At 41.8% G+C, this 7,461-nt stretch overlaps 1 non-coding gene across 1 annotated transcript; it reads right to left on the bottom strand.

The window, feature by feature from the left end:
* Positions 1-1,130: 1,130 nt before the first annotated feature.
* TRNAS-GCU (transfer RNA serine (anticodon GCU)) lies at positions 1,131-1,212 on the bottom strand. Its single transcript has one exon. It is a non-coding gene; the product is annotated as a tRNA-Ser (tRNA).
* Positions 1,213-7,461: the final 6,249 nt, after the last annotated feature.

Here is a 7,461-nt window from a genome sequence, read left to right as displayed (position 1 = left end):
CAGCCACACTACCTCACATCTACAAGCTCACAACTATAGTAACTTGGCCAAACACTGTGGACACCTGCTGTGGTGACCTGGCTATGCAGGGTAACGCAGCATTCACCGACAGTTGAGCGAGTTACAGGTGAAAAGCAAAGTATAATAACTGTCTGCATATAATATATGTCTTTCCTTATTTATTCTTCTTCCCCATTGTATGTTTGCTCTCTGCTTTAGAAACGCGAGCTGTCATCACTGCAAGGAAACGTATCACACAGCGTTCTACTGTTTACACTCACTGAACTTTCAGCATCACAGTGACCCCTCTCGTCGCCTCTATAGTTAGACTTCAAGATAGCTGATTTGTTTACCGATACAATTCTTGTCACCTTAGGTTGTGGTTTTTTAAAATAAGAAGGCTCGGTCCCACTGTCTGGCTACCCTTATATATATACGTCACCACTTTACATAGTCTCACCCCTCGCATTGTGGATCGTAGGTGCAGAAGGCAGTGTGTGAGTCAGTGATGCAGACAAAATACGTTTGTGAGTTGAAAAATACTGGCAGCGGTGGGATTCAAACCCACGCCTCCAAAGAGACTGGAGCCTTAATCCAGCGCCGTAGACCGCTCAGCCACACTACCCTGTGCAAACCTTTTTCTGTAAGCTTTCAGAAGTGAGATGTTCTGTTGCAAAGGGGAGTTGGAGAATAAGGGTGTATAGCCTGTGAAGTGATCCTAGGAAAGTCAACGCCAACAGCAGCAGGCACGTGATACATTCAGTAGGTCAGGATTGGTCCCGGGCCATGGGAGGTGTCAGGGAGCGCCAGTCCTGAGAGTCCGTAGGAAGACAACCCTTACATTGGCGTCCCGCACGCACTGCTTCTCTTTCTTTAAGGATAAGGAATCAAACTATCTACGTCCCTCAACTTACCAACCCTCCGCCTCAGGAAAGATTTTGTGATTCATGAGCAGAACCCGGCTGGCGCTGTTTACAGTAATGCCTAAGCACAGTACTCAACTGAGCGGTGTTTCCAAACTGAGCCGTTGTACTGCCGGAAATACCATGGGATATGTCCTTTAACTTTCACATAAAATAGGGTTAATCCAGCCCTACCACATACTAAAATCTAAGGACGGAACAATAAACCGACGAGGATGGGATTCAAACCCACGTGTGCAGAGAACAATGGATTAGCAGTCCATCGCCTTAACCACTCGGGCACCTCGTCTTCAAAACACCATGTTTCAGGAGTACAAAATATGGTAGCCAAAATGTGTTCTATTAGGTGATAGTTGTCTAAACATAATAAAGAGCATATATTTACAGATTGTTATGGTAACTTGTTGTCTTCAGCTTTTCTCTATACGACCTTGTTGTCCATCCCTACTTCAGTTTGAATTTATATGTTAAATGTAATGTAATCATGAAAATTACACTTTCCAAACGTGTTCTATCCATATGTGATGTACTATCACACTACCCTCAAATGAGCTAAGATTGCTTTAATTCAGTTGTACGTGGATTTAAAGTGCAATATCATACAAATATTGTACTGGTATGGCGCTTTCGAGTCTCTAGGTGTCAGTTATTGGTGGTGTGCTTACATGTCAACATTAGGCAGCAAATAGTACACAATTAAGGAAAACTGCCTTCCCATTTAAAGTGCATTGTTCTGCAAAAAGTTTTAAGTAGGAGAAAGTAAAACTTAGTTTATAAAACCACCTAAACTGGGAGTATTGCCGCTACAGCTATGACACTTCAGTTTAAAAACGTACGTGCATCAACAAGAAATATTTTTGCGCTAAATAAATTGCTGTCCGACTACTCACGTAATGCATAAAACTGAGGCAGTCATAATTACAATACATTGAAGTAATATTTTGGTAGTTTTTGTTGACGATGACCCCGCAGCAAGCAATCAGATTACTTTTTATTAGTGAAGGCGCGTCAGAGCCTTGATAAGTAAACTTACAAGGAGACACGTCTAGGTCGATGAACCTTTTAGACCAGGTTCGGGGACTTCCCAGTACGAGATGTCTTTTGGGATCACAAATCAATAGATCAATATCTCAACAACAATCGCAATAACTAATCAGCATGCTAATCAATAACCTTTAATGAGAGTCAAGAAAGTGAACACACCATGATATTTCAGTCATAAATAACCACACCAATTTAGTTAAGTGTTAGGATATTTATTTCCCTACTGGTTACAATCTAAAGTCATTTCTGTTAATCTCATCAGGAATTCATCTCATTAGTAACTCTTCAGATTTGCAATTAGAAACGCAATTAATCAATGCATAGAGAATATTCACTCAGTATTAACACATAATTATTAAGAAGCAACTTAGCAAAGTCTCAGTAGTGCATGGTTCAACAAAGCAAGAACTCAGTCATTTGTCTATTTGCGTCAGATTTTAGTGAACACCTTAAATAACCTCGTATTAGCATCAGCATGTTGGGCTTCATGCAAAACAATTTAGCAAACACAAATTTGGAAAACATCTAACTATGGCCTCTATCAAAGAGCAGTTGGTACCTAGAAAGAAAAGGCAAACAGACAATTACAATTTTCATCAGATAGTTACCCATCCAACGGATTAGCAAACAGCGTCAGTCTTCGTCCTCGGGACATCAGTCGTTTGCATCATCAGCAAAGAAAGGACAGGGCAAAGTATCAGTATGGCATAGCTAAGGAACAAGAACTTCCCTCATATAGAGGAGAAGTAAGTATCAGGTAAGGAATAAGTAAAGGGTGGTTTAGAGTAACAGGGCGAACAAACGGAAAAGTCTCAAACTAAATGGCCTAAATGGCTCAGTAGAATGGCAAAGAATGGCTTGGAGTGGAATGTCCAATAAATGCCTGATTTCTCCTCGGGTCATGTGGTTAAATCAAAGCTGTCTAATTTACTCCTAATTCCTCAATGGATAATCATTGGTGCATCGCCATCTCTGTCCAATAATCTTCACCAGAGTTTTACACAAACCACAGTTCTCATGTCGTTGATTGGCCCATGTTATTGACGTTTTCATCGGTTGGAATGACAGGTAAGAAAAGTTACATTTTACGCTACAGTCAGTAGTTCCATTGTTTTCTCCTACTCCAGGCAGCCTTGCACCTGTTACAAATTACACTGTTGCATTCAGCAAGAATGTCTCCTTGAGCAAGTAGGGTCCCATGAGAAAGAATTTACTACAGCTACACACATCTCTAGCTTCTGGGAAAGTACAGTTTCATGTCCTTCAGGAAAATAGCACATTGTACGTTAGAAAAAGACAGTTTGATATGAGACCAGGCAGCTAGGCACAGACCTTCGCTAAACTAAGGCCTACTGCTTAATGAACAAACTCCTAATACATAACTCCAATTTTGATACGTTAATACAAATTAAAAACATTAGTACATAATTAATTCAGCATTAATAACTTTCATTAGTCTTCGTATACATTGGTAGCCACTCCCCGTGGGCACATTTCAAACGTGTGCATTATTTCTACGTTAACACATTTTTTATACAGCTTCATTACACAATATATTGTAAGCTTTTCAAGTTAATATTAATTTTAAAAGACACACTCCAGCAATCCCTCCTCTGATGACTCTTGTCATCACACAAATCTTCCCTACTAATTTTACATACTAAAATTCCCTCATATCAATCTCTTCCCTTCTTGGTTTCCCCTTTGATCTTGCCCTGAATAATTTTTCCCTTTGTTTTTCTTCCCTCCTCCTATTATTTTTCGCCATCTTCAATTTTATTCTTTTACTAATTTTACATGCCATCCATGATCCAAATAAGCAATCTATAACAATCAATATCCCCTGTATTATTTTAGACAATATCCCATGCCAAATGTTACTAATCCAATTTCCCACTGAAGCAAATCCTTTCCCAACCTTTTTCCAAACACCTGGTTCTTTCAAATCCTTCAAGTCCGTACTATCCCTAGTCAAGTTAGTAAGCATACTTCTAATCTCATTACTATTATCTGGTATGTAAGCGCAACAATTACACCCATTGAGCAATCTACAAACTCTGCCATTTTTCACTAAAAGAATGTCTAAAGCAAGCCTGTTTTGAAGAGTCATAGCCCCCTCCGCAGCAAGTTCAGTATCCATCAGGAGTATAGCCCCTGAAAAGTTTGTCAGCATGTTATCCTCAAATGTAGACAACTTTTGAATCTTTATGGAGTTCATAATAACTCCCCTGAAGAAATTATCGTCCCAAATATGTCTCCTACTACACCAGCAGCAGTCTCTTTCTTATGTCTAATACGATGTAATTCAGACAATTTTGGTAACCTTTTCAAATCGTCAAGTTGATATATCTTTGGGAAAACTATCCCCAAATAACATTTCCCATACTATCCCTTTGGAAGACGGTAATAAGCATTAAGTACACATATATAATAAATCCCGGGGATTGCTGGATCCTGTCCATTTAACATGAACGTCCATTTACTCTGAAACAAAAACACACGCTTACATTCACTCATTCCCACAAACACATTGTCATAGTATGATTTGGTCTTGGATATGCAAAGCTTTCCTACATGTAGTGCGTCTAAAGCTAACTTCCCTTGTTCTCTAATTGCACTATAACCGTCACTACTAGCAAAGGCCCGTTGCTGTAATCCTTTCCCTAGTTTACCCTTCAATGCCCTTCTTCTCTCTTCCGTGTTGTGAGAAAACAGGGCTGATTGCAGAGGCCCCATAACTTTTTGCCCCCATTTTCCACTTTTTGCTGGTGTTTTCCTGACTTTAAAGGTGCCCTGGGTACTGCTAACCAGTCCCAGGGCCTGTGCTCTGTGTAAAATGGATATGCAAATTAGGCTAATTATAAGTGGCTAAGTTAACCTACCTATAAGTCCCTAGTATATGGTAGGGCATGTAGGTTTAGGGACCACAGCATAGGTGGTGCACACCTAGGTGCATTGCTGAGGTGCCCAGTGTCATTTTAAAAGCAAGCCTGCCTTGCTGGCTGCTTTTAAATTAAAGTTATATGCAAATTCGACTTTGGAATTAAAGGTACTTCCAAAGTCTTAAACTACCTTATTTTTACATATAAGTCACCCCTAAGGTGTGCCCTATGTGCCCCTAGGGCTGGGTGCCATGTAACTATAAGCAGGGACTTTATAAAAATAGATTTATAAGCCCTGGTGAGGTAAAAACAGCCAAATTCGTTTTTCCCTCATTGAAGTAAATGGCCTTCATAGGCTAGAACGGGCAGACTTTATTTTAAATTTTAAAGTCTCCTTAAATGTTACATACCAAGAATTTGGTATCAAATTGATTGTTGTAATAAATCCCACAACTTCCAGTTGTTGGATTTAATATAACTTGTCCAGGTAAAAAGTTTAGACTTTACCTAAAAAGTTGCCAATTTCAGCTCTGCATTGTTTTTGCTGCTGTGCTCTGATTGGCCAGCCTGCAGCAGCTTCTGCCAGGCTGCCTTGATTAGGTGTGAAGTGGCCTGGCTTCACACAAAGGAATGTGCTTGGGGGAGAGAATCTCCCCTCAGCAGATGGTGAGGCAGGAAGGGGGAGGGCTGCCAAACTGGTCTTCAAAGGCAGAGAAGGACATTTGCAGCACCCAGCAACACCCCCACATCCTGCAACCCCAGACAGCTAGGTGCCCCCTTGATTAGATTAGGAGAGGGCAGGAGAGGGGTGTGTTTATGATTTTTAGCCACACCAGTGGGTGGGCTCAGCCAGATGTAACCTCCAAAAATCAGATTCATCCATGTTGGATTTTTAGAGACTGTTGCCTTCTGGGATGGATTTTTGCCACACTTCCCAGGAAGTGGTCATCACAGGGGGACGACCCTGTCCCTGATTGGAGAACCAGGGCCCCCCTGCTTTTCACCCAGGAGCAAGGATAAAACTGGCAGACCTGCACCCACACCTCAGATCCCCTCCAGAATTCAACAAGAAAGGAACTAAAGAAGAAGAAGGACTGCCCTGCTGGACCCCTGGCCTGCACCTGGACCCTGCACTCAGAAGGACTGCACCAGCTGCACACTTGGGCTTCACCACAAGAAGGACTTTGCCTGGCTTCAACTGGTTCAAGGAGGGACTCCCTGTTTGCTACAGGTGAAAAATTGCTAAACCAGAGTCCCCTGCACCAACTCCTGAAGAAAGCGACCAGCTGACCACTGTCCAGTGGCCAAAAAGGAGTTTGCGCCAGGTGCATTCTGGGAGTTGAAGTCCGCTCCCCCCAAGGACCATCACAGAACTTCTGGACCCTTGGGGTGAGCTGTGGACCCCAAAAGAACCTTAAAAGAACATCTGGGTGAAGCCCCAGAAGTTTGGAAAAGATTTGAGAATTTTTGGAAAAAAGCTCCAGAGAGGGACCGACCCGCCGCGGAAATTCTAGCCGGCTTGCCTCAACCGCGACCAGGCCTGACTTCGTGGTTCGTCCCGGTAAAGAAAAACATCCAAAAAAGAGACTAAGTCCGAACGTAAAAAGTTGACCGGGACCTCCCAGCCATCGGATCCGAGAAGGGCTCCATGGACGTCGGATCAAGATCCAGGTTTACCCCGGTCGAAGGATTTTCATCTTGAAAAAACAACTAAGTAAAAAAGGTAAAAGTCTTCACCGAGGAAACCCACATCGCGTATCCGGACAAGGGCTCCAGGAGGTCGGATTCAACTGGCAGGTTCGTCCCGGTGAAGAAAAACTTCAAAATAAAGACTAAGTCAGAAGGTAACTTTTTGACCGAGGGCTCCCGCGACCTGTAGCCGAGCAGGGCTCCATCGCGGTCGGCCTGAAAGTTTGACTTTGCCCCGGTCCTGGTGCAACCAGATGACCCGATTGGCGCTTTTTGTTTCTAAGCGCTAGAAAAGTAATAATTCTTTAAAAATTCATATCTCCGGTTCCCCTGAACCGATTTTAATCGTTTTTGTGTAATTTTAAAGATAAAAATATAAGCTATTTTTATAAATTGGTTTTGGATTTTTAAACTGTTTCCTGTGTTTTATTTAATTACTGTTTTGTGATATTTGAATGCTTTACACTTTGTCTCCTAAGTTAAGCCTTGACGCTCGTTGCCAAGCTACCAAGGGTTGAGCTGGGATTAATTTACTGAGACCTAACTGTACCTATGTGGAGGTTGGTGGCTTGTTGCTAGGTGTAGGTACCTACCTGCCCTACCAATAACTCATTTTCCAACATGTGTGATCTAAAAAGCTTTTCTCTACAGGTGTAAGCAAACATGTCAAATTATTGTGGTGTGCATAAGATGTACTAATTGTTAATGTCGCCTGAAAGAATCCTTTAACTAACTTTATGCTCTAGTACTTAGCTACCCCACTCACATCCTCTATGATAGGCACATTAGAAAACACAAGATCATGATTTGAGTAAAAATATTGAATCTCTTCCTGGTTATAGAATCTTGTTAGTAACAGACTACAACGTATCCCATATGTTAATGACAGTCTATGATAGGTAACCCCCTCTTGTACCGAAACA

The sequence above is a fragment of the Pleurodeles waltl genome, chromosome 12 (assembly GCF_031143425.1).
Source record: "Pleurodeles waltl isolate 20211129_DDA chromosome 12, aPleWal1.hap1.20221129, whole genome shotgun sequence".
Lineage (NCBI taxonomy): Eukaryota > Metazoa > Chordata > Amphibia > Caudata > Salamandridae > Pleurodeles > Pleurodeles waltl.
The sequence above is the reverse complement of the archived record's forward strand: the minus strand, read 5'-3'. Positions and strand labels throughout refer to the sequence as shown.